Source organism: Carcharhinus amblyrhynchos, chromosome 23, assembly GCF_965287045.1.
Source record: "Carcharhinus amblyrhynchos chromosome 23, sCarAmb.v2.hapA, whole genome shotgun sequence".
NCBI classification, from domain to species: domain Eukaryota; kingdom Metazoa; phylum Chordata; class Chondrichthyes; order Carcharhiniformes; family Carcharhinidae; genus Carcharhinus; species Carcharhinus amblyrhynchos.
This window is the reverse complement of record NC_137346.1, coordinates 13,674,215-13,699,993: the sequence shown is the minus strand read 5'-3', so window position 1 is coordinate 13,699,993 and position 25,779 is coordinate 13,674,215. Positions and strand designations below refer to the sequence as shown.

At 45.5% G+C, this 25,779-nt stretch overlaps 1 protein-coding gene across 1 annotated transcript in view; it reads right to left on the bottom strand.

The window, feature by feature from the left end:
- Positions 1-21,991, bottom strand: part of rap1gap2a (RAP1 GTPase activating protein 2a) — a 248,372-nt gene extending 226,381 nt beyond the window's left edge. The window contains exon 1 of the mRNA XM_080210970.1: positions 21,960-21,991. The gene's annotated coding sequence lies outside the window, so the exon portion shown is untranslated. The remainder of the gene's footprint in view (positions 1-21,959) is intronic.
- Positions 21,992-25,779: the final 3,788 nt, after the last annotated feature.

Genomic DNA, 25,779 nt, shown 5'->3' with positions numbered 1-25,779 from the left:
CCCTTAGAGAAGGTTGGGAGGCACGCTGGCACAGTGGTTAGCACTGCTGCCTCATAGGGACCTGGGTTCAATTCTAGCCTCAGGTCACTATCTGTGCGGAGTTTGTATCTTCTCCCCGTGTCTGCGTGGGTTTCCTCCGGTTTTCACCCACTGTCCAAAGATGTGCAAGTTTGGTTATGTTCCCTTAGTGTTTCAAGATGTGCAGGTTAGGTTGATTGGCCATGATAAATTGTCCCTTATTGTCAGGGAGATTAGTAGAGTAAATATGTGGGATTACGGGGATAGGGCTGGGGTGGGATTGTTGTCGGTGTAGGCCGAATGGCCTCCTTTTGCACTGTAGGGATTCTGTGATTCTATAAATTCCAGCGTTGGGTAACTGTCTGTGTGGGGTTTGCACGTTCACCCTGTGTCTGCATGGGTTTCCTCCAGGTGCACCCATTTCCTCCCACTGTCCAAAGAGCATAGAATCCCAGAATGAGATCATTTAGCCCATCGAGTCGGCGCTGCCAATAATCCCACACAGGCTCTATCCCCATAACACAAAGTCTAGCATGGCAAATCAACCTAACCCAACAGGTTAGGTAGACTGGCCATGCTAAATTACCCAGTTGTGTCAGGGGGATTAGCGGGGTAAATAGATGAGGTTATGGGGATAGGGTCTGGGTGGGATTGTTGTCAGTACAGGCCCGATGCTCCTTCTGCAGTGTAGGGATCTGAAGAATTCTAAATCCGAGGTAAGATTTGATGGAGGTGCTCAGAACCTTGACGGGGCTGGACAGGTTAAGTCGGGAAAAGCTGTCCTTGTTGGTGGATGGGCTGAGAGCCTGTGGATGCCGATCTATGAATCTGTTCGAAGAGGGCTTCGGGGCAATAGCAGGGGGAGTGGGATTGGTTGATTAATTCTTGCAGAAAGTCAACATGGACCAAGAAACTAATGGCCTCCTTCTGTGCTGGATCATTTATTAATGATAATGGATACCCCACTGATCAAAAACAGGGTAATATTTTGACGGTAGATGTGTGGAACAGCCCAGGCATAACTATGTTCTTCTGCCAATTATAACGGAAACAATGTTAACTCAGATTGCCATTTGGTAATGCGGAACTTGAGCATTTCTGAATGATAGCGATCTGCAATCAAAGCATTTTTGTCCTGCACTCGTCAAGAATATCAGTGGTAAGGGGAACAACAATTTTCTGCAGCAGAGAGTGCTAATCAGCATGTGGGCCCCAACTGGTAGAGGTGTTACCATGGAAAATGCACCAGGGAACAGTTAACTGCCGAACAGTTTGTTCAAATTCAAACCAGGCAACTCTGATTAGCCAAGGCATTGCCATGGGGGAATGAACCAGGGAATGGTTGTTCCCCAAGCTTTTGTTTCACTGGAAAAGTTCACAATACGTGGACATGCTCCTCCTGTCACAGGGCCTGTACATCATAGAATCTCTACAGTGCAGGAGGAAGTCAATAGATCCATCCAGTCTGCACTGACTCTCCGAAAGAGCATCTTACCCAGGCCCGCCCCCCTCACCCTATCCCCACAAACCCATGCGTTTACCTCACTAATCCATCTAATCCACAATTAGATTGTGGGAGGAAACCGGAGCACCCGGAGGAAACCCACGCAGACACGGGGAGAATGTGCAGACTCCACACAGACATTGACCCAAGCCAGGAATCGAACCCAGGTCCCTGGCACCGTGAGGTAGCAGTGCTAACCACTGTGGCGATATGCCATCATGTGAACACAGCTTCTAGCAGTTTCCCCACCCCAGTGTCAACACTTACAAAACTAGTGAGGTCTGTGCAGGGTGAATGGCAAGTGTGAAAAGGTGCGGGGCCTGATGGACTTTAGATGATCTGGTGAAAGGAAGATTGGGTGGGTTAGAAGTCAACTGGCTCAATTATTATTAATAGCCTCATTGAGAAAGGTGAGAAGTTCTTCAGATATAATGGCTGGACTTGTACTGGCCTGTCCGACACTTGGAGAATTGTGAACAGTTTTGGGCCCCATATCCAAGGAAGGATGTGCTGGCCTTGGAAAGGTTCACAAGGATGATCCCTGGAGTGAAGAGCTTGTCGTATGAGGAACGGGTTGAGGACTCTGGATCTGTACTTGCTGGAGTTTAGAAAGATGAGGGGGGGATCTTATTGAAACTTACAGGAAACTGCAAGGCTGGGTAGAGTGGACGTGGAGAGGATGCTTCCACTAGTAGGAAAAACTAGAACCAGAGAGCACAACCTCAGACTAAAGGGACGATCCTTCGAAACAGAGATGAGGAGGAATTTCTTCAGCCAGAGAGTGGTGAATCTGTGGAACTTTTTGCCACAGAAGGCTGTGGAGGCCAGGTCATTGAGTGTCTTTAAGACAGAGATAGATGGGTTCTTGATTAATAAGGGGATCAGGGGTTATGGGGAAAAGGCAGGAGAATGGGGATGAGAAAAATATCAGCCATGATTGAATGGCGGAGCAGACTCGATGGGCTGAATGGCCTAATTCTGCTCCTATGTCTTATGGGAATCGGAGCAGGCGAGGAGTGAATCATGGGGAGGTCTGTTGACCTTGGGTGGGATCTTGTGGTTTTGGGACGAATGAAACCATAGAAACCAGCCCAATAAGTTACTTTGAAGTATAATCTTTTACAGCAACATTGGAAAGCTATTTTGTACACAAGACATTCCCTCAGAATAACGCTGAGACAACAGACAGATTATTCTTGAAATGAAGGGTTATTGATGTGAAAGGTTAGCTCGGTTCTTCTCTCCGCAGGAGGGGCCCGATCCGTTGAGCGCTATCAGCATTTTCTGTCTTTAATTTTAGATTTCCAACATCCGCGGTACGTGGCTTTTGGGTTAATTACACTGTTAGATGTTTTGTTTTTCGGATGAGGCGGCTGCTGGTAAGGCCAACATTTGTCTATTTGCCCTTGAGAAGATGAAGGTCAGCCACCATTGCGGTCCCTGTGGTGGTCAGAGAAGAGAGGTTTTGGTACGAGGCAGAAAGAGGCCATTCGGCCCACTGTGTCTTCGAATGAGCATCATGGCTTTAGTGCCATTCTCCTGTCTTTTCCCTGTATCCCCGCACATTGTTTCTGCTCTAATAATCATGTAACACCCTCTGGAATGCCTCGATTGAACCTGCCTCCACCACAGAGCGTTCCAGACCCCCAACCACTCGCTGTGTGAAAAGGCTTTTCTCATTTGCTTCTTTGGAAAATCCAATCTGGGCCCTCTCGTTCTCCATCTAGGGAACAATTCCTCCCTCTCTACTCCATTCAGCGCTCATAATTTTGAACACCTCTGTCTAATTCAATGTCTTATTAACCTGGAGCAGTCAGTTAGAAAGCTAGATTTCTGCATCAGTGTTTATCGAGCCACCACGGGGAGACGTTGGAAGTGAATAATAGAGCTGTGTTTGAGGGGAAGTTAGACAAGCAGTCCAGGCCGTGTGGTAGTGGCACAGTGGTGCCGTGCGGCAGCAGTGCCAACCAGGGACTCGGGTTCAATTTCCCGCTTGGGTGGCTGTCTGTGTGGAGTTTACGCGTTCTCCCCGTGTCTACCTGGGTTTCCTCCGCGTGCTCCAACTTTCTCCCACAGTCCAAAGATGTGCAGATTCGGTGGATTGGCCATGTTAAATTGGTCCTTAGGCGTCAGGGGGACTAGGAGGGTAAATATATGGGGTTATGAAGATAGGGGCTGGGTGGAATTGTGTTCGGTGCAGGCTCAAGGGGCCAAATGGCCTCCTTCTGCACTAAAAAGTCCATGATTTTAAGCACTCGAGGGAGAAAGGAATAGAGGATTACAATGATAGATTTTAGATATGGAAAGACAGGAGGAAGCAGTGGCATTGTGGTATTGTCACTGGACTAGTAGTAGACTTTGGGTAATGCTCTAGGGACCCAGGTTCGAATCCCACCATGGTAAATGGTGAAAATTGAATTCTATTAAAAATATGGAATTAAAAGTCTAATGATAAGCATGAAATTATTGTCATAAAAACCCATCTGGTTCACGAAGGATGGCACAGTGATTAGTACTGCTGCCTCACCTTGCCAGGGACCTGGGTTCTATTCTGGGCTTGGGGTCACTGTTGGTGCGGAGTCTGCACATTCTCCCCTGTGACTGTGTGGGTTTCCTCTGAACAAGCACCCGAGTGTGGCGACTAGGGGAATTTCACAGTAACTTCATTGCAGTGTTAATTTACGCTACTTGTGACACTAATAAATAAACTTAAAACAGTGCCCTTTCGAGAAGGAAATCTGCTGTCCTCCGCTCCAGACACACAGCAATGATGTTGACTCTTAACAGCCCTCTGAAAGCAAGACGCTCAGTTCAGGGGGAAATTAGGGATGGGCAGCAAATGCTGGCCTTGTCAGCGCTGCCATCAGACTTTTGAATGGACCTACCTTGCATTAAGTTGATCTTTCCCTCCATCCTAACTATGACTGTAACACTACATTCTGTACTCTCTCCGCAAGGATATTTTGGCCTTAGAGGGAGTGCAGAGGAGGTTTACTAGGCTGATACCGGAGTTGAGGGGGTTGAGCTGTGAGGAGAGGCTGAATAAACTAGGCTTGTACTCGTTAGAGTTTAGAAGAATGAGGGGAGATCTCATTGAGACGTATAAGATGATGAATGGGATGGATAGGATAGAGGTGGAGAGACTCTTCCCGCTCAAAAAAGACAGTAGGACTAGGGGGCACAGCCTCAAGATAAAGGGGAGGCGGTTTAGAACGGAGTTGAGGAGGAACTTCTTCACTCAAAGGGTGGTGAATCTCTGGAATTCTCTGCCCGTTGAAGTGGTGGAGGCTGCCTCGCTAAATATTTTTAAGAAGCGGGTTGATGGGTTTTTGATAAGAGAGGGGATTAAGGGTTATGGGGAGAGGGCGGGAAAGTGGAACTGAGCCACGAGAGATCAGCCATGATCTTATTGAATGGCGGGGCAGGCTCGAAGGGCCAGATGGCCTACTCCTGCTCCTATTTCTTATGTTCTTATGTTCTTTCCTTCTCTAGGAACGGGATGCTTTGTCTGTATAGTGTGCAAGAAACAATACTTCTAATACATGTGACAATAATAAATCAAATCAAATCCCACAAAAGAATTTTTTAAAAAAAAAGAGGCTCGGGCAGATACACCAACATTGACTGGCTGGGCCGAATGGCCTATTTCTGTGCAACATAGCTGATGTAAGATAACTGCGTTCTCAATGACAGGAACAAGCATGGAAAGAGCTATGCTTTTCACTCTTGATTTCTTGAGTATCTGCGGTTTACAGTGCTCCACCCTGCCGTGGAATGGACTCGCTCCGGGAACGGATAGTGTGATTGCTCAGAAACTCTGCAGCCACCAACAGCAACACATCGCAGATCACTAAACCACTTCAGTCGTCTCCCAGACAATTTCACAGCTCATCTGAGACACAACGCAGGGAAATGGGGAGGGGGGGTGGAGGTGTGGAAAAAAAAACAGTGGTGTGTGTTTTCTGGGAATTCTGTCAGATCCGTTCACAGGGGAACTTGCCCAGTCATGCGCCTTTGCTGATCTAATTTAAAAGCTAAAAGGAGCCGCAGCCATCTTTGGGTATTTTAAACATAACTAGGCTCGGACCTCATGCATTTCCAAAGCGTCTGAGACAGATCGCCGTGACACAAGTCCACATTAGAGAAACGATTGCGGCAATGGTGAAGGTTCAATAATTATTTACAAGGATGGCATCAGGTCAGAGAGGCTGTAACTATCAAAAAATCTGGAATACTGTTGCATAGAGAAGGCTGAGAAGTGACATGTAGGGGGTCGGATAGCTCAGCTGGTTAGTGACGCAGAGCAACGCCAACAGAATGGGTTCCCGTAGAGGCTGAGATTATTCATTGCCTTCTCAACATTACCCCTCGCCTGAGGTGTGGTGATGCTCAGGTTAAATCGTCACAGCCAATGGTCTTCTTAAGTTTAAAGTTTTATTTATTAGTGTCACGAGTAGGCTTACATTAACACTGCAATGAAGTTACTGTGAAAATCCCCCAGTCGTCACACTCTGATACTTGTTCGGGTACACTGAGGGAGAATTTAGTATGATCAATGCACCCTAACCAGAATGTCTTTCAGACTGTGGGAGGACACCAGAGCACCCAGAGGAAACCCATGCAGACACAGGGAGAATGTGCAGACTCCACAGAATCCAAGTTAGGAATTGAACCCGGGTCCCTGGCGCTGTGAGGCAGCAGTGCTAACCACTGTGCCACCATGCTGCCCTGGCCTGTGATGACTTTACCTTTTCCACCCTATTACCTAATAACATAATTACCTACGTTCCTGGGTAATTCAATGAATTAGTGCAAGGCTAAAATCTATTCCTTTTGTTTGTAGGGTAGCGATCTTGGGCTATGGAAGTTTGTGGAGCCTATAGTTCCTGTTGCATTCTCTATGGCAACGCCATGGCCAGAGTCAACTTGCTAACCAATCAGCACTCTTTTCATGGGTACTATAAATTGTCGTGGTAGTTTGAAATTTGGCATTCTTGCATTTGTCCTGCTGAGTTCAAGACAAAAAGTTTCAGCAACGTGTATCTCTTTTCTGCCGTCAAAAATAAAACCAAATGAGAAGGGGTCAAGGAGTTTGCAGATGACATGGAAATTGGTTGGGTGGTAAATAATGGAGAGGGGAACCATAAACTGCAGGAGGATATCAATGGACTGGACAGGTGGGCAGAGGAGCAGCAAACGGCATTCAACCCTGAAAAATGTGAAATAATGCACTCGGGGAGGGCTAACAAGGCAAAAGATTACACTATGAATGGTGAGACTCTAGGAAGTACTGAAGATCAGAGGGACCTTGAAGTGCATATCCACAAATCCCTGAAGGTGGCAGGGCAGATAGTTAATGAGCCATATGGGATACTTGCCTTTATTGGCTGAGATATAGAATACAAGAGCAGGGAGGTCATGCTGGAACTGTACAAAATGCTAGTTGGGCCACAACTGGAGTACTGCGTGCCACCACCTAATAGGAAAGATGTGGTTGCACTGGAGAGGGTGCAGAGGAGATTTACCAGGATGCTGCCTTGGAGGGCCTGAGCTATGAGAAAAGATGGGATAGGCTGGGGCGGTTTTTCCTCGGAGTAGTGGACGTTTAGAAGAGACCTGATAGAGGTGGATAAGATTATGAGGGGCATAGGTGGATGGATAGGAAGGCATTAGTAGGGTGGTCAGTAACCAGCAGGCATAGATATAAGACAAGAGGCAAAAGCCTAAGAGGGGAGATGAGGAGAAACTTTTCCACCCAGAGGGTGCTGAGACTTCTGGAATCCACTGCCTGGAAGGGTGGTTAAGGGGGACTAGAATACAAGAGGAGGGATGTACTTCTGAGGCTGTTTAAAGCTCTGGTCAGATCCTATTTGGAATATTGTGAGCAGTTTTGGGCCCCATATCTAAGGAAGGATATGCTGGTCTTGGAAAGGGTCCAGAGGAGGCTAACAAGAATGATCCCTGGAATGAAGAGCTTGTCATAAGAGGAACGGTTGAGAACTCTGTGTCTGTAGAAGGATGAGGGGGGAATCTTATTGAAACTTACAGGATGGGGATGTTTCCATTAGTAGGAAAAACTAGAACCTCAGGCTGAAGGGACGATCCTTTAAAACAGAGATGAGGAGGAATTTCTTCAGCCAGAGAGTGGTGAATCTGTGGAACTCTTTGCCACAGAAGGCTGTGGAGGCCAGGTCATTGAGTGTCTTTAAGACAGAGATAGATAGGGTCTTGAATGATAGAGGGATCAGGGGTTATGGGAAAAAGGCAGGAGAATGGGGATGCGAAAGAAAATCAGCCATGATTGAATGGTGGAACAGACTCAATGGGCCGAGTGGCCTAATTCCGCTCCTACATCTTATGGTCTTAGTGACGTCGGTGGGATTTTCCCATCCCTCTGCAATGAACAGAGGTTTGGTTGGCCGCCAAATTTCCTGACTTCGCTGCAGCGGGAACGTGGCATGAGCGTCCAGTAAGATCGCGCCCAGTATGTTTCGATTAGATCAGCTGTCACTCTTCTGAATCCCTGGAGTATTTGCTCAATTTCTCCTCTCGTCAGAGGAGAATCTTTTCAATTCTTGTGAACCTCTGCTGTATTAATGCAAGCCTCCGACACCAGAACGTCCTTAGTACGAATACACTCAAAACTCTGAGCACTGACAGCTTAGAAAGTTCATGACTTTTCAAAAATATCCTATTTTTTCTGTTCTTACTGCCAAGGTGAATAACTTCACAATAGTTTCTGCTACATATTACGAAAAGAAAATTGCAAAGAATTAATATAATAGTTCAAAGAAACATAATTGCTATTTAGGTACATTTGGTGATTTTTTTGGAATTTACTGTTTGGAAGGATGGTAAAGATCGAACCAAAGTATTTATAAAATATTTGGATATGCACTTGAAGTGACCAAAAACTGGAAAAGGCGGGGGAAGGTTAGGCTGGAAAGTTCTTTCTCAGCTGACACAGATATGATGGGTGGAATGGCCTCCCGTGCCCAGAAGTTTCAAAGATCCATAGAATTCCTACAGTACAGAAGGAGGCCATTTGGCCCATTGAGTCTGCAGTGACTCTCTGAAAGAGCATCTTACCCACCCCATCCTGTAACCTTGCACATTTAACATGGTTAACCCATCTAACCTGCACATCTTTAGCCACTAAGAGACAATATTGCATGGCCAATCCATCTAACCTGCATACCTTCGGACACTAAGGGGCAAATTAGCATGGCCAATCCACCCTACCTGCATACCTTTGGGCACTAAGGGGCAATTTAGCGTGGCCAATCCACCTAACCTGCACATCTTTGGACACTAAGGGTCAATTTAGCATGGCCAATCCACCCTACCTGCATACCTTTGGGCACTAAGGGGCAATTTAGCGTGGCCAATCCACCTAACCTGCACATCTTTGGACACTAAGGGTCAATTTAGCATGGCCAATCCACCCTACCTGCATACCTTTGGGCACTAAGGGGCAATTTAGCGTGGCCAATCCACCTAATCTGCACATCTTTGGACACTAAGGGGCAATTTAGCAATGCCAATCCATCTAACTTGCGTACCTTTAGACATTAAGGGGCAATTTAGCATGGTCAATCCATCTAACCTGCACATCTTTGGTGTGTGGGAGGAAACCCATGCAGACATGGGCACAATGTGCAAACTCCACACAGTCACCTGAGTTGGGAATCGAACCCGGGTTCCCTGGCACCGTGAGGTAGCAGTGCTAATCACTGTGCAACCAATCCCATATTCCAATAAGTCAGTAAAGTCTGGTCTGGTCACTTAGTGTCCATTTCTGTGCAGCAGTTAGAAAAATGAGACTAATATTTAGTCCAGTTAAACAAAATATATACCAGTCATCAATAAGTTACCATTTACTCTGTTTCACTTTAAATCTAAGTGCGGTAACCTTTATTTGACAATTAAAGTTCATTGGTTGTTTAATAGGAGATTACATATCAAATCTGGAAGAAGGCAATTTTTTTTCTTCCTGGTTACCCTGATGCATGTGGGTTTTATTGAGTGCTTAGTATCAGGAGATCTGTATTTTTTTGCAATTGTGTCGAAATGGCTCTTAATGGAATTAGGGCAGGAAATTGCCTGTTCTTTTGTCATCAAACAAAAAGCCAGTGTCATAAAAATCTTTACCCAGAGAATGGTTAGACTGTGGAATCTGTTACAATGAGGAATAATTGAGGTGAACAGCATAGATGTTGATAAGGGAGAGTTAGGTGAGAGTCTGAAAGAGAGAGAAATGGATGGTTACACGGATGAAAATTACATGATGTTGGGTAGGAGGAGGCATGTATGGAGCATAAGACCATAAGGCATAGCAGCAGAATTAGGCCACTTGGCCCATCGAGTCTGCTCCACCATTCAATCATGGCTGGCTTTTCTCATCCCCATTCTCCTGCATTTTCCCCATAACCTCTGATCCCCTTATCAATCAAGAACCTACCTATCTCCCTCTTAAAGACATTCAATGACCTAAACACCAGTACAGATGGGTTGGGCCGAATGGCCAGACTCTGTGCTGCAAATTTTATGTGATGAAACCACCTCCAACTCATTGGCTGACACAATGGCTTCACTATACTGTTAACCTAGTGAGAATTTGCATTTAGACATTGGGAGAGATTTGCTACAAGAACAAGCTTGAAATATTTCAACTTATAGCAACCAGAGTCATCCCCTGGGTGACTACAGGTAATCAAGACAATGTCCATAACACAGGCATAAGCAACAAAGACTGCAATCACTTAGGAAAGCCAATGGCCTAGTGGTATTATCCCTAGACTATTACTCCAGAAACCCAGCTAATGTTCGGGAGAGCCAGGTTCGAATCCTGCCACAGCAGTTAGTGGAATTTGAATTCAATTAAAAAAAATCTGGAATTAAGAATCTACTGAAGACCATAAAATAGTTGTCAGGAAAATCCCCTCTGGTTCACTAATGTCCTTTAGGGAAGGAAATCTGCCATCCTTAACTGGTCTGGCCTACATGTGACTCCAGAGCCACAGCAATGTGGTTAAGTCTCAAATGCCCTCCAAGGGCAACTAGGGATGGGCAATAAACGCTGGCCTGCCAGCAATGCCCACGTTCCATGAATGAATTCTTAAAAAGTTTAAAAGGTAAATTATATGTCAAACAGTACAAGCAAAAGCCATAAAGAATATTATCTACATTTTAATATGGATATCATAGCCAGTACTTAGAGCATTTTGGGTGTCCAGTTGTATATTTGTTTGTCTCGTCAAGAAGACTAAAGAGGATATACGTGGTGGGTGCTGGGTGTCTTCATGAAGTGATTGCTATATATTGGTGAGGTTCCCATTAATCATTTATGGGATGTGGGTGCCTCTGGCTGGGCTAGATTCAGAAAGAATGCTCCCAATGGTGGGGGAGTCCAGAACCAGGGGTCATTGTTTGAGGATACAGGGTAAACCTGTTAGGACTGAGGTGAGGAGAAATTTCTTCACCCAGAGAGTGGTGTGGAATTCACTATCATAGGAAATAGTAGAGGCCAAAACTTTGTCTGATTTCAAGAAGAAATTAGATATAGTTCTTGGGGCTAAAGGGATCAAGGGATATGGGGGAGAAGAGGGGAATCAGGACGGTGAATTTGGTGAGCAGCGATAATCAAAATGAATGGTGGAGCAGGCTTGAAGGGCCAAATGGCCTACTCCTGTTTCTAGTTTCTATGTAATCCCTAACTGCCTATCATTTGAGAGCATTTAAGAGTCCAACACATTGCTGTGGGTCTGGAGTCATATGGAGGTTAGGACGGCAGATTTCCTTCCCTAAAAGGAACCAAATGGGTTTGCACAAAAATTATTTCACAGTCGAGATTAGACTTTTAATTCCAGATTTTTTTAAACTTTGAATTCCCCTGATACCAGGATTGCTAGTCCAGTGATAATATCACAAGACCACTACCTCCACTAAAGGACTGGACCAGCAAGGTTGGAGGTTAAAAAGAGTGACTAATTCAGCCAAGGCAATTACTAACGCACTAGCCTAACATCCATAACAGGTAGAAGCTATTCCAAGGTTGTGAAAGTTGGAAATGAATGAATCAATCAATCAATACAGATTGACAAGTGCAACTGCAAATTTTGAGCAATTATTGGCTTCCAGAGGCATGACTCATTAAGATTTTAACAAAGGCAACTGCACTTTGTAAAGGATAGGGGTGGCATGGTGACACAGTGAGTAGCACTGCTGCCTCATAGCGCCAGGGACCTGCATTCGATTTCTGACTTAGATCACTTAATGTGGGGAGTTTGAACGTTCTCCCCATGTCTGCATGGGTTTCCTCTGGGTTCTTTGGTTTTTCTCCCACGGTCCAAAAGACATGCTGGTTAAGTGCATTGCCCATGCTAAATTCTCCTTTGGTGTACCCGAGGGAGTGTGGCGACTAGGGGATCATCACACTAACTTCATTGCAGTGTTAATATAAGCCTACTTGTGATGTTAATAAATAAACTATAAGCTGATCAGTAAAACTCCCAGATGCTCCAAGAAACAAGTTGATGTCACAGTTTCTTTTTAAAGTTTTTTTTACATATTTTGTGCAGATGAAGATGAGGATTGTTTGGGCATGAGCTTATTGATTGTTCACGCCATACTCCCGCTGAAGCGAAAGTTGTAAAATCTGACGCCCAGCCAAATCTCCATTCACTGCAGCGGGATGGGAAAATCCCACCGGCATGAATGGCCTTAATGTTACAGCCCGTGTGTTCTGGCATCAAGCCCTCCCGGGTTAGGTGGATGTAGGCCGGAATTCTCATCATCGGCTGGGATACTCTGGTCCCGCTGCGGTGAATGGAGGTTTGGCTGAGTGCCAAATTCTCCATTCTCGCTGGTGGTGGGGCGTGCAAGACAGGGGAATTCTGGCCATAGAGTCAAGCTAGTCTACTCTGCAACAAAAGGTGTGTTGTTACCCTCTTGTGTGCCTGTTCCACATCACCTGGTGACCATTGTCAGGCCTCGTCTCCATGAAGCCCACCCAATCGAGAGCTTCAAGTTTTTAGGTGTCCAAATCACCAATCTGTCCTGTCCCCCCACCCGACACTATAGTTAAGAAAGCCCACCAATGCCTCTACTTACTCAGAAGACTAAGGAAATTTGGCATGTCAGCTACGACAGATGCACCATAGAAAGCATTCTTTCAGATTGCATCGCTTGGTATGGCTCCTGCACTGCCCAAGACCGCAAGGAACTACAACAGGTTGTGAATGTAGCCCAAATCCATCATGCAAACCAGCCTCCCATCCATTGACTCTATCTACACTTCCCGCTGCCTCAACAAAGCAGCCAGCATAATTAAGGACTCCATGCACCCTGGACATTCTCTCTTCTACCTTCTTCTGTCTGGGAAAAGATACAAAAGTCTGAGATCACCTACCAACCGACTCAAGAACAGCTTCTTCCCTTTTGCTGTCAAGACTTTTGAATGGACTTACCTTGCATGAAGCTGATCTTTCTCTACACCCTAGCTATGACTGTAACTCTACATTCTGCACCTTTGTTTCCTTCTCTGTGAACGGTATGCTTTGCCTGCATAGCGTACAAGAAATAATATTTTTCATTGCATGTTAATACATGTGACAATAATAAATCAAATCACATCAAAATCACTCTGATGAAATTGTGTTGCAAAGCCGTGTCATGTTAAAAAATAGGCACCAACATTGGGACTTGTGGGCAGAGGGTTGAACCCATACCATGTAGGCTGGATTCAAACCCAATACAGGGAAGTGAAAGGACACTGTGCTCTCTCACTGAACCACCCTGTCCCCTAAATAGGATCTTTACTTCCACAGATGTTTTGAGATGAATGCAGTATTCAAGAATAGCATCTTCATTTTTTTGGGCTGTCCAATGTTAAACATTTCCACTTTGACTCCACGTTCAAAGCAACTTTCAGGGAATTAAATATTTCAACACAGTGACCGGGATTTTTCAGCGTTGTTCACCCTGCCCCCAAGAACGGAGAATCTGACACTGAGGCAAAACTTCATTTACAGCAGCGGGGCTGGAGAATCCCATCCGCGGGCAAGATCGAAGAATTCCAAACAGTGGTGATAATAAATCAGCTGGAATCATACAAAGGATGCCCTTTGGCCCACCACGCCTGTACTAGCTCTCTGACAGAGCCAAGTGATTTGGCCTACCTCAGTGCCATTTTGCAAAAGGCCTGCAAATTTTTTTTCCCCCATTGAGATCCAGTTCCCCTTTGAACGTTCATATTGAATCTGTTTCCACAATTCGTTCTGGGAAAGGATCACATTACATAGCCAGAGACATTTTATTAACTTGTCACGAATCACTGAAGGAGATAGAATCCTAGAATCCCTACAGAGCAGAGGAGGCCATTCAGTCCATCAGGTCTGCACTGACAATAATCCCACCATAGGTCCTATCCCCACAGCCCCACACATTTATCCCGCTAATCCCTCTAACCCACGCATCCCTGGTAGATTAGCATGGCCAATCCACCTAACCTGCACATCTTTGGACAATGGGAGGAAACCAGAGCGCCCGGAGGAAACCCACACAGATACGGGGAGAACGTGCAGACTCCACACAAACAGTGACCCAAGCCGGGAATCAAACCCAGGTCCCTGGAGCTGTGAGGCAGCTTTGCTAACCACTGTGCCACCGTGCTTTGGATCTTTGGACTGTTGGACTGTTGGAATGCTGGTGCAGTGTGTAAGTACCTCCCCTAGTTTTCAATCAAACCTCAATTATCAGAGATACATGGATGGTGGAGTTTGGGATGAAAGATAATTTAGTTATTTTTCTTATTTGAGTATGGGATGTGTGCATCACTGGCTAGGCCAGCATTAATTGTCCATCCCTAATTACCCTTTGAAAAGGTGGTGACAATCTGTCTCTTTGAACCGCTGCAGTAATATAATCATAGAATCCCTACAGTGCAGAAGGAGGCCATTCAGCCCACTGAGCCTGCACTGATAACAATCCCACCCAGGTCCTATTCCCTGTAACCCCACATAATTACCCTGCTAATCCCCCTGACACTAAGGAGCGAGTTAGTATGGCCAATCAACCTAACCCGCACATCTTTAGACTGTGGCAGGAAATCGAAGCACTCGGAGGAAACCCACAGACACGGGGAGAACATGCAAACTCCACACAAACAATCGCCTGAGGCCAGAATTGAACCTGGGTCCCTGGTGCTGTGAGGCAGCAGTGCTAACCAGTGTGCCACTGTGGGATATAAGTACACCCACAGGGCTGTTAGGGAGGGAATTCCAGGATTTTGACTCAACGACACTGAAGGAACAGCGACATATTTCCATGTCAGGATGATGAGTGGTTTGGAGGGGAATTTGCAGATGGTAGCGTTCCCACATGTCTGCTGCCTTTGTCCTTTGAGGGAGTAGTGACCATGGGTTTGGAAGGTGCTGTCTGAGGGATCTTGATGAGTTGCTGCAGTGCATCTTGTCGATAGTGCACACTGCTGCCACTGAGCATCAGTAGCAGAGGGATTGGATGTTTAAGATGAGGAGCTAATTTAGTGGGCTGTTTTGTCATTTAATATGGTGGATTTTTTTTTGAGTCCTGCTGGAGCTGCATTCATCCAGACAAGTAGAAAGTCTTCCACCACATTCAGCCTTCTGCCTTGTCGATGGTATATAGGCTTTGGGGAGTCAGGAAATGAGTTACGCATCGCAGGATTCCTAGATCTGCTCCTGTTATTACAGTATTTATGTGATGAGTCCAGTTCAGTTCCTGGTCAATGGTAACCTCCAGGATGTTTATAAGGAGGGATTCAGTAATGGTAATGCCACTGAATGTCAAGAGGTGATGGTTAGATTCTGTCTTAATGGAGATGGCCATTTCCTGACACTTGTGTGGCAGAATATTACTTGTCACCTATCAGTCCAAGTCTGAGTGTTATCCGGGTCTTGCCGGATCCGGATACGCATTATCCGGGTCTTGCCGGATCCGGATACGCATTATCCGGGTCTTGCCGGATCCGGATACGCATTATCCGGGTCTTGCCGGATCCGGATACGCATTATCCGGGTCTTGCCGGATTCAGTACCTGAGGAGTTGCAAATGATATCGAACATTGTGCAATCATCAGTGAACATCTCCACTTCTGAACTTACCACTAAGGAAAATTATTGATGAAGCAGCTGAAGATGGTTGGGCCTAGGACACTATCCTGAGGGATTCCTGCAGAGATGTCCTGGAGCTGAGATGACTGACCTCCAACCATCTTCCTTTGTGCCAGGTTTGACTCCAACCAGTGGAAGGTTTTCCCATTGACTCCAGGGCTCCTTGATGTCACACTTGGCCAGATGCAGCCTTGACGTCAAGGGCAGTCACTCTTGCCTCAAAGAGAGAAGCAACCTGACACAAAGCACAAAGACAGTTCAATCCCAGGGGAGGTTCAGCTCTGCAGAAACTAACGAGTTCTGCAGGGGAGCAAAAGCACTTTGGCATTGCCTCTTCGATGCCATGTGAGGGAGAACAGAGGCTCAGGAACAGGCTGACTTCCTTCCTTCCTGGCTCAGAAATGGTTTGACACATAAGAGAAAGCCAATAAGTTTGAAAATTAAATATACAAATGTACAGGAGTGCAGAAGCAAAGGCAGCCTGTACGTCACATAAAAGAGATAACTTTGAGCTCCTTTCTGTTAAATGTACTGAACAAGATGCAAGAGAAACATACCGCTTGTTAACTCCTTCCATTCTTTATTTTTGAAAATGGATTGACATAAGATATGTGAGGTGGTTTATTAAATTTCAGATGCAAATGTTAACATATTAATTTTCTTACCAACAAGGCTTTTCCCCAGCATTTTAATACTGTACTTATTACCGTGATGTAAGGGCAGGGCTGATTTTTGGATTGAAAGGGACATGGGGATTGAATATAAAAGTAGGGAGGTCTTGCTGCAGCTGTATAGGGCATTGGTGAGGCCGCAGCTGGAGTACTGTGTGCAGTTTTGGGCGCTGCACCTGTGCAAGGATATTTTGGCCCTGGAGGGAGTGCAGAGGAGGTTTACTAGGCTGATACCGGAGTTGAGCTATGAGGAGAGGCTGAATAAACTAGGCTTGTACTCGTTAGAGTTTAGAAGAATGAGGGGAGATCTCATTGAGACGTATAAGATGATGAATGGGATGGATAGGATAGAGGTGGAGAGACTCTTCCCGCTCAAAAAAGACAGTAGGACTAGGGGGCACAGCCTCAAGATAAAGGGGAGGCGGTTTAGAACGGAGTTGAGGAGGAACTTCTTCACTCAAAGGGTGGTGAATCTCTGGAATTCTCTGCCCGTTGAAGTGGTGGAGGCTGCCTCGCTAAATATTTTTAAGAAGCGGGTTGATGGGTTTTTGATAAGAGAGGGGATTAAGGGTTATGGGGAGAGGGCGGGAAAGTGGAACTGAGCCACAACAGATCAGCCATGATCTTATTGAATGGCGGGGCAGGCTCGAAGGGCTAGATGGCCTACTCCTGCTCCTATTTCTTATGTTCTTATGTTCTTATGATTAGCAGCACAGTGGTTGGCACTGCTATCTCACAGCACCAGGGACCTGGGTTCGATTCCCAGCTTGGGTCACTGTCTGTGCGGAGTTTGTACATTCTCCCAGTGTCTGCATGGGTTTCCTCCAGTTTCCTCCCACAGTCCAAAAGACATGCTGGTTGGGTGCATTGGCCGTGCTAAATTCTCCCTCAGTGTACACGAACAGGCACCGAAGTGGAGAGTTTCACAGTAACTTCATTGCAGTGTTAATGTAAGCCTACTTGTGACACTGATAAATAAACATAAAACTTAAATTTAAGCATGAATGTTCTGTCTTTTCAGACAAGCCTAAAACAATCTGCTCTGATAAGTCATACTCAGAATCACCATCCTGGCCAGCTGGAAGCTGTCCTGTTGCAGCCGTCATTAAGACACCCACAGTACAAATCACAGTGGGGCAATTCTTGGCATTCCACTGCTCGATTGGAAACATAGCAGCAAAAAAAAAAACAACGTTCCGCTGCAGACGTAAGTCTTGATTACTGACATTCTCACAGTCTCCATCCCATCGCTGCAGACTTCCCCAGCAAGATCAGGTCACTTCACCAGCACAGCAATGCCTCTCGAAGGGCAGCACAGTGGCACAATGGTTAGCACTGCCGTCTCACAGCACCAGGGACCCGAGTTCAATCCCCGGCTTGGGTCACTGTCTGTGCGGAGTCTGCACATTCTCCCAGCGTCTGCATGGGTTTTCTCTGGGTGCTCCAGTTGCGTCCCACAGTCCAAAAGGTGTGCTGGTTGGGTGCATTGGCCATGCTAAATTCTCCTGCAGTGTACCCAAACACAAGAGCAAAAGAAATAGGAGCAGGAGTAGGCCACCTAGCCCCTCGAGCCTGCCCTGCCATTCAATAAGATCATGGCTAAATCTTGTAGTGGTTCAGTTCCACTTACCCTCCTGCTCCCCATAACCCTTATCGATAGGAAATCTATCTACCTGTGACTTAACCATGTCTTGCAGGTGCAGCAGGTGGTCAGGAAGGCGAATGGGATGCTGGCCTTCATAGCGAGGGGGATTGAATATAAAAGTAGGGAGGTCTTGCTGCAGCTGTATAGGGCATTGGTGAGGCCGCAGCTGGAGTACTGTGTGCAGTTTTGGGCGCCGCACCTGCGCAAGGATATTTTGGCCCTGGAGGGAGTGCAGAGGAGGTTTACTAGGCTGATACCGGAGTTGAGGGGGTTGAGCTATGAGGAGAGGCTGAATAAACTAGGCTTGTACTCGTTAGAGTTTAGAAGAATGAGGGGAGATCTCATTGAGACGTATAAGATGATGAATGGGATGGATAGGATAGAGGTGGAAAGACTCTTCCCGCTCAAAAAAGACAATAGGACTAGGGGGCACAGCCTCAAGATAAAGGGGGGGCGGTTCAGAACGGAGTTGAGGAGGAACTTCTTCACTCAAAGGGTGGTGAATCTCTGGAATTCTCTGCCCGTTGAAGTGGTGGAGGCTGCCTCGCTAAATATTTTTAAGAAGCGGGTTGATGGGTTTTTGATAAGAGAGGGGATTGGGGGTTATGGGGAGAGGGCGGGAAAGTGGAACTGAGCCACGACAGATCAGCCATGATCTTATTGAATGGCGGGGCAGGCTCGAAGGGCCAGATGGCCTACTCCTGCTCCTATTTCTTACGTTCTTATGTTCTTATGTTCACTGAGGTAGCCTCCAGCGCTTCAATGGGCAGAGACTTCCAGAGATTCACTACCCTCTGAGAGAAGAAGTTTCTCCTCCACTCTGTTCTAAACTGACTCCCTCTTATTTTGAGGCTGTGTCCTCTAGTTCTTGTTTCTTTTCTAAGTGGAAAGACTCTCTCTGCCTCCACCCTATCTAGCCCCTTCATTATCTTACATAGAACATAGATCTTATATGTCTCTATAAGATCACCCCTCAACCTTCTAAACTCCAACAAGTACAGACCCAACCTACTCAATCTCTCTTCATAAGCTAACCCCCTCATCTCCGGTATCAGCCTGGTGAACCTTCTCTGCACCCCCTCTAAGGCCAATATATCCTTTCGCAAATAAGGGGACCAAAATTGCACACAATACTCCAGTTGCGGCCTCATCAGTACCCTGTACAATTGCAGCAAGACCTCCCTGCTTTTATATTCCATCCCCATCGCGATAACGACCAAATCCCCATCGCGATAAAGCCGAACAGGTGCCAGAGTGTGGCGACTAGACGATTTTCACAACAACTTCATTGCAGCGTTAACATAAACCTACTTGTGACACAAATAAACTTCAACTTGAGGTAGATTTAAGAATCTAAATAAAGCTTACTTACTAGTGTCACAAGTAGGCTTACATTAATACTGAAACAAAGTTACTGTGAAAATCCTCTCATCGCCACACTCCGGCACCTGTTCGGGTACACAGAGGGAGAATTTAGCATGGCCAATACTAAACCAGCACGCCTTTCGGATCGTGGAAGGAAACCAGAGCACCTCGAGGAAACCTACACAGACACATGTACAGACAGCGACCCAAGCTGGGAATCGAACCTGGGTCCCTAGTACTTTGAGGCAGCAACGCTAACCACTGTATCACCATGCAGGTCATTAAAGAGACTTTTAAATCCTTTTAATGATTTCTGCCTCCTCAAATTGCTCTCCAGTTATGGCCGCTTCACCCCATTCTCATTACGGATTAGTAAGCTGTGCCACTGGCATGGTTCTGCAGTGAAACGATTTATGTGTATACGGTATTTACTGACCAGTTTCAAATGTAATGCTTAATGCAGGACTCCAGACTAACATAGACACTGCTTACTGTGGACAGGTTTGCCCTCAAACCAGTAAATAAAACCTCCAAAACTTGAATGTAGAGTTGAGTTATGGGTGTTATCCGAAACCACTTTGTACGCTCACTTACATTTCAAATTCCGTGGTCTTACGCAGCATTTCATTTCATTCCGCACAAAATCCCACTGTTAATCAGGCAGAAATCACACGGGAATCTGTGTCATTATCCAGGTTATTTTTAAACAGGTTCAACTGGGTTAATGCCTACGCAGCAAAGTTTATAAATCAGTTTGAGTATTCATAGAGGAACAGCAGCAGAGAGAAAACACATTCCCAGGATAGAATTCCAGAAGACTATAGAATATAGCAGCAGAATTAGGCCATTCAGCCCATTGAGTTTCCTCCACCTTTCAATCATGGCTGATAAGTTTCTCAACCCCATCCTCCTGTCTTTTCCCCATATCAATCCAGCACCTATCTATCTCTGTCTTAGAGACAGTCAATGACCTGGCCTCCGAAATTTCTGTGGTAATGTGTTCCATCGATTCACCACCCTCCAGCTGAAGAAATTCCTTCTCATCTTGGCTCTAAAGGGTTGTAAATGTGGTAAGAGACCACTGGAAATCAAGGAGAACGTACAAACATGCGGATCAGGAGGAGTAGGCCACTCGAGCCTGGTCCGCCATTCATAGAATCTCTACAGTGCAGAAGGGGGCCATTTGGCCCATTGAGTCTGCACCAACCACAATTCCACCCAGGCCCTATTTCCATAATCCCTGATATTTATCCTGCTAATCCCCTGACATTAGGGTCAATTTTGCATAGCCAATTAAGCTAAGATCAAGGCTGATCTAACTGTAACTTCATCCCCTCATTCCCACCTATTTCCCCCTAACCTTTCTCCTCCTTGTTTAACCTACTTAAAAAATATTTAAAGGGTGGAATCACCCCTGCAATGACACTAACAGGGCCTACAACTTGGGCGTCTTAGAATACGAGCTCCCAGATTAAGGCAGCAGTGGCTTGGACAACGTATGTGTCTATAATGTGGAGTATCAGGGTTTTTGGGACTCAGGGTTTGTACCCTATACAGGGAAGTACCTGCCTGAGTGTCGCTGGCTAAATAAATAAATCTGAATTTGGTGAAGGGACACCAGCCTCAGAGGAGTTATTTCACACCCCCCACCACCCCCCGCCCCCCATGACATGCTTTGGCTTTGCCCGCTGTGGGGTATTTGATTCCTGCCAATGTCAATGGCTTTTTCCATGACTTGCACAATCTGCTACCAGGGAACCATCATGGAGGGAGGGGTGGAGGTCGCCATTAGTGGAGCTGGAATATCCCACCCGCAGCAATGGCCCATGGTTTTTATACGACATTAGCCAAACAATAAACTCTGTGAAACATTAAGAAGCCTCACAACACCAGGTTAGAGTCTTACAGGTCCATTTGGAATCACGAGCTTTCGGAGCACTGCTCCTTCCTCAGGTGAGTGGACCTCCTTGGAGATCCTCTCCACTTTGTGGTGTCGATGGTAGCCATGATGTGGAGATGCCGGCGTTGGACTGGGGTTGGGCACAGTAAGAAGTCTCACAACACCAGGTTAAAGTTAAACAGGTTTATTTGGAATCACGAGCTTTCAGGTCACTGCTCCTTCATCAGGTGAGTGTGAGTAGTGCTCCAGAAGCTCACGATTCCAAATAAACCTGTTGGATTTTAACCTGGTGTTGAGAGACTTCTTACTGTGTCCACCCCAGTCCAACACCGATATCTCCACATTTGTGAAACACCAGATAATTATATCCGGTGACAAAGAATGATGGAAGCTTCCTGGCAATGGTTGTCAAGGGGTCAATACATCAAACTATTTTATAGCAAACAACACAATTACCACCCCCCCCCACAAATCTCAGCTTTACAAATTGTGTTAAAAATAATCAGACTTCAAGATCATGTAAGTAAGCCAACTGACAAGAGGTTGGAGATTGCAGAATATTTTGTCAAACACAACAAAAACAGCACGGAGAACCATTACATAACATTCTGACCTGATAAGGTGGCATCATGCCTACTATAACAGATTGACTTGCCCATTATCAAACGCCAACGAGGTCAATGTACACATGCATGCTACTCACCTCTGTCTCAAGGCAATCACGGTGGACTTGTCAATCCTGAAAAATACAAATAGATGAAGCATAAATAGTCTGCATGTACAGGAGAAAAAATAATATGCCCAATAATACAAACTTCCTTTTGACATAACATCACTTTCTGAGAGAATGGCACACACAAGGGTTCAACTTCAAACCTAAAGGGAAAATGCTGGAAAATCTCAGCAGGTCTGGCAGCATCTATAAGGAAAGAAAAGAGCTTTGAGTCCAGAAGCTTTTCTGCTGTTTGGCCATTCACATCCTCTATTCACTCTATGGACTACATTAGCAGTGTTTCCCCTTGACTTTGTGGATCTGACTCGTCTTTCATTCCCTCCCCCTGCAGTATAAATATTTCCCACTTTCTCTGCCTTTTATCTTCAACAAAGGGTCATTTGGACTTGAAACGTCAGCTCTTTTCTCTCCTTACAGATGCTGCCAGACCTGCTGAGATTTTCCAGCATTTTCTCTTTAGGTTTCAGATTCCAGCATCCGCAGTAATTTGCTTTTATTTTGGCTTCAAACCTGCCTGTTTCACTAGAATTGGGTGGATAAGCAGTTCAAAGCCCAGTGACTTACACACCAATGTTCTACCTTTGATCCACTATTTTACATTTTAACACAGGCAACAAAGGCAATCTCTTTAAACCAGCCATGATCCTTTCATAAGATGCAATATGTGGACCAGTGACATTATCCAAGGGTATCATGAGACTTATGCTACCACCTTAACTGTGACCTGAGCAAGGAAGCCATCAGATAAATCTAATGCCATAAGATATAGAGAGCAGAATGAGGCTATTCGGCCCATCGAGCTTGCTCTGCCATTCAATCATGGCTGATAAGTTTCTCAACCCCATTCTCCCGCCTTTTCCCTGTAACCTTTGATCTTTACTTAAGAAGGGCAGCAAGGATAATTATAGGGCTTGATTTCAGTGATAGTGAAATTGCTGGAGAAGATTTTGAGAGATAGGATCTATACACGTTTGGAACTCAATAGTCTTTCCAGCGACAGATAGCATGGTTTTTGTACGAGGGAGCTCTCACAAATTTGACTGAGTTTTTTGAGGAGGTGACAAAAATGATTGCCAAGGGGAAGGGCGGTGGATGTTGTCTACATGGACTTTAGTAAAGCATTTGACAAGGTCCCTCATGGCAGGTTGGCGCAAGTCACACTGGATCAAGGGCAAAGTAGCTGGATGGATTCAGAACTGGCTTGGCCGTAGAGGACAGGGGATAGAGGTGGAAGGGTGTTTTTCTGAATGGAGTCTGTAACTCGTGACGTTCCGCAGGGATCAGTGCTGTAATGTTTGCAATATATATAAACGACTTGGAAGAAAATGTAGCTGGTCTGATTAGCAAGTTTGCAGATGATACTAAGATTGTTGGAGTTGCTGAAAGTGATGAAGATTGTCAGAGAATGCAGCAGGATATAGATAGGCTGGAAAATTAGGTGGAGAAATGGCAGATGGAATTTAATGCAGACAGATGCAAGGTGATGCATTTTGGGAGATGCAATTCAGATGGGAGTGATAAAACAAATGGTAGAACAATCAGAAACATAGACACACAGAGAGATTTGGGAGTACAAGACCATACATCCTTAAGAGTAGCAGCACAGGTGGAAAAGGTGGTGAAGAAAGCATATGGGATGCTTGCCTTCGTCGGTTGGGGCATCGAGTATAAGAGTTGACAAATTATGTTACAGTTAGATAAAACATTGGTTAGGCCACATTTGGAATACTGTGTCCAGTTTTGGTTGCCACACTACCAGAAGGACATGGAGCCTTTTGGAGAGAGTACAGAAAAGGTTTACCAGGATGTTGTCTGGAGGGTATTAGCTATGTGGAGAGATTGAATAAACTGGGATTGTTCTCCCTGGAAGCTCGGAAGTGGAGGGGCAACCTGATAGGAGTTTATAAAATTATGAGGGGCAGAGATAAGGTGAACAATTGGAAGTTTTTTTCCCAGGGCAGAAATGACAATTACAAGGGGGCCCCAAGTTCATGATAAGGTGGGGGGTGGAAGGTTCAGTGGAGATGTGCGGGGAAAGCTTTTTACACAGAGGGTGGTGGGGGGTGGGGGCCTGGAATTCACTGCTAAGAGAGGTGGTTGAGGCAGACATGTTAGCGACATTTAAGAGTTAACTGGACAGACACATGAACAGGGGAATAGAGGGATTCAGGCAGTTGGTTTAGATAGGATACAGTGATTGGCACAGGCTTGAAGGACTGAAGGGGCTGATCCTGTGCTGTTCTATTCTTTGTTCTTTTACCAATCAAGAACCTATCAACCTTTGTCTTAAATACACTCAATGACCTGGCCTCGACATCCTGCTGGGACAATGAATTCCACACTTTCGCCACGCTCTGGCTAAAGAAATACCTCCTCATGTTGGAAGAAGATGGGAAGCCAAAGAGACCATTTCACTATTTTTCACTTTGGAGACAGAAACAGAGTTAACATTGCTTTCAGTCCAATCTGAACTTTTCTTCAGAACACAAGAGAGTTCCAAAGAAGAGTCATATTGGAACTCTAGCTCTGTTTCTCTCTCCACAGATGCCACCAGACCTGTTATATTTCTGTTTTAGTGTTAATGTGTGCCGACTCGTGATAACATTGAATGTATTCAAGAGACGGCTGGATATGTTTTTACGTTTAAGAAGATGGCATAGTGTTCAGATTTCCAGCCTTCAGAATATTTTATAGAAAAAAACTTTCCTTTGCAGAGACAGCAGGAGTTGGAGTGCTTATCTGGACCTCGATGGAGGGATGGTGGAAGGTCAGACCTCCCCTTTACCGGCTTTTGTCCTTTCAACCCATTTCTTTATCACAAGAACTTCTGCCATATCCCTAGTCACACACTTATTGGGTTCCAGAGGATGGTCAACCCAAAAGGACAAGTGATCCACTGTGGGATTGTGATCAATGTGTAGTTCCAGGGCCCATATATAGGCCAAACCCTACCCAGGGCCAATATACAGGCCAAACCCCACCCATCACCAGTATACCAGTGAGTCCTTCACACACAACCAACACCTCCCAAAGTGTGGACTCATCCTTTTCAATGGTTAATATTATGCCACATCTTCCTCGCACTTAAGTGCAACATAGGGTAAGGTGTGATGTACCACATACCAACAAGATGCCAACTTCTTAAACATACAAACATATCCAGCCACCCCTTGAATACATTCAATGTTATCACGAGTAGGCTCACATTAACACTGCAATGAAGTTACTGTGAAAATCTCTTAGTCACCACATTCTGGCATCTATTCGGGTACACTGAGACACAATTTAGCATGGCCAACGCACCTAACCAGCATGTCTTTCGGACTGTGGGAGGAAACTAGAGCACCTGGAAGAAACCTAACTTTGCACAATCTGAAATATGGGAAATAAAGATCCCAATGAACCTCAAAAATCTGTTAACCTGGGACATATTTGGACTGCATTAAACTTTTTGATTTGATTTGATTTTTGTCACATATATTAACATACAGTGAAAAGTATTGTTTCTTGCGCGCTGTACAGACAAAGCAAACCGTTCTAGAGAAGGAAAGCGCAGAGTGTAGTGTTACAGTCATAGCTAGGTTGGAGAGAAAGATCAACTTAATGCGAGATATGTCTATAAAAAGTCTGATGGCAGCAGGGAAGAAGCTATTCTTGAGTCGGTTGGTACATGACTTCAGGCTTTTGTATCTTTTTTGCGAAGGAAGAAGATGGAAGAGAGAATGTCCGGGGTGCGTGGGATCCGTAATTATGCTAGTCGCTTTGCCGAGGCAGTGGGAAGTGTAGACAG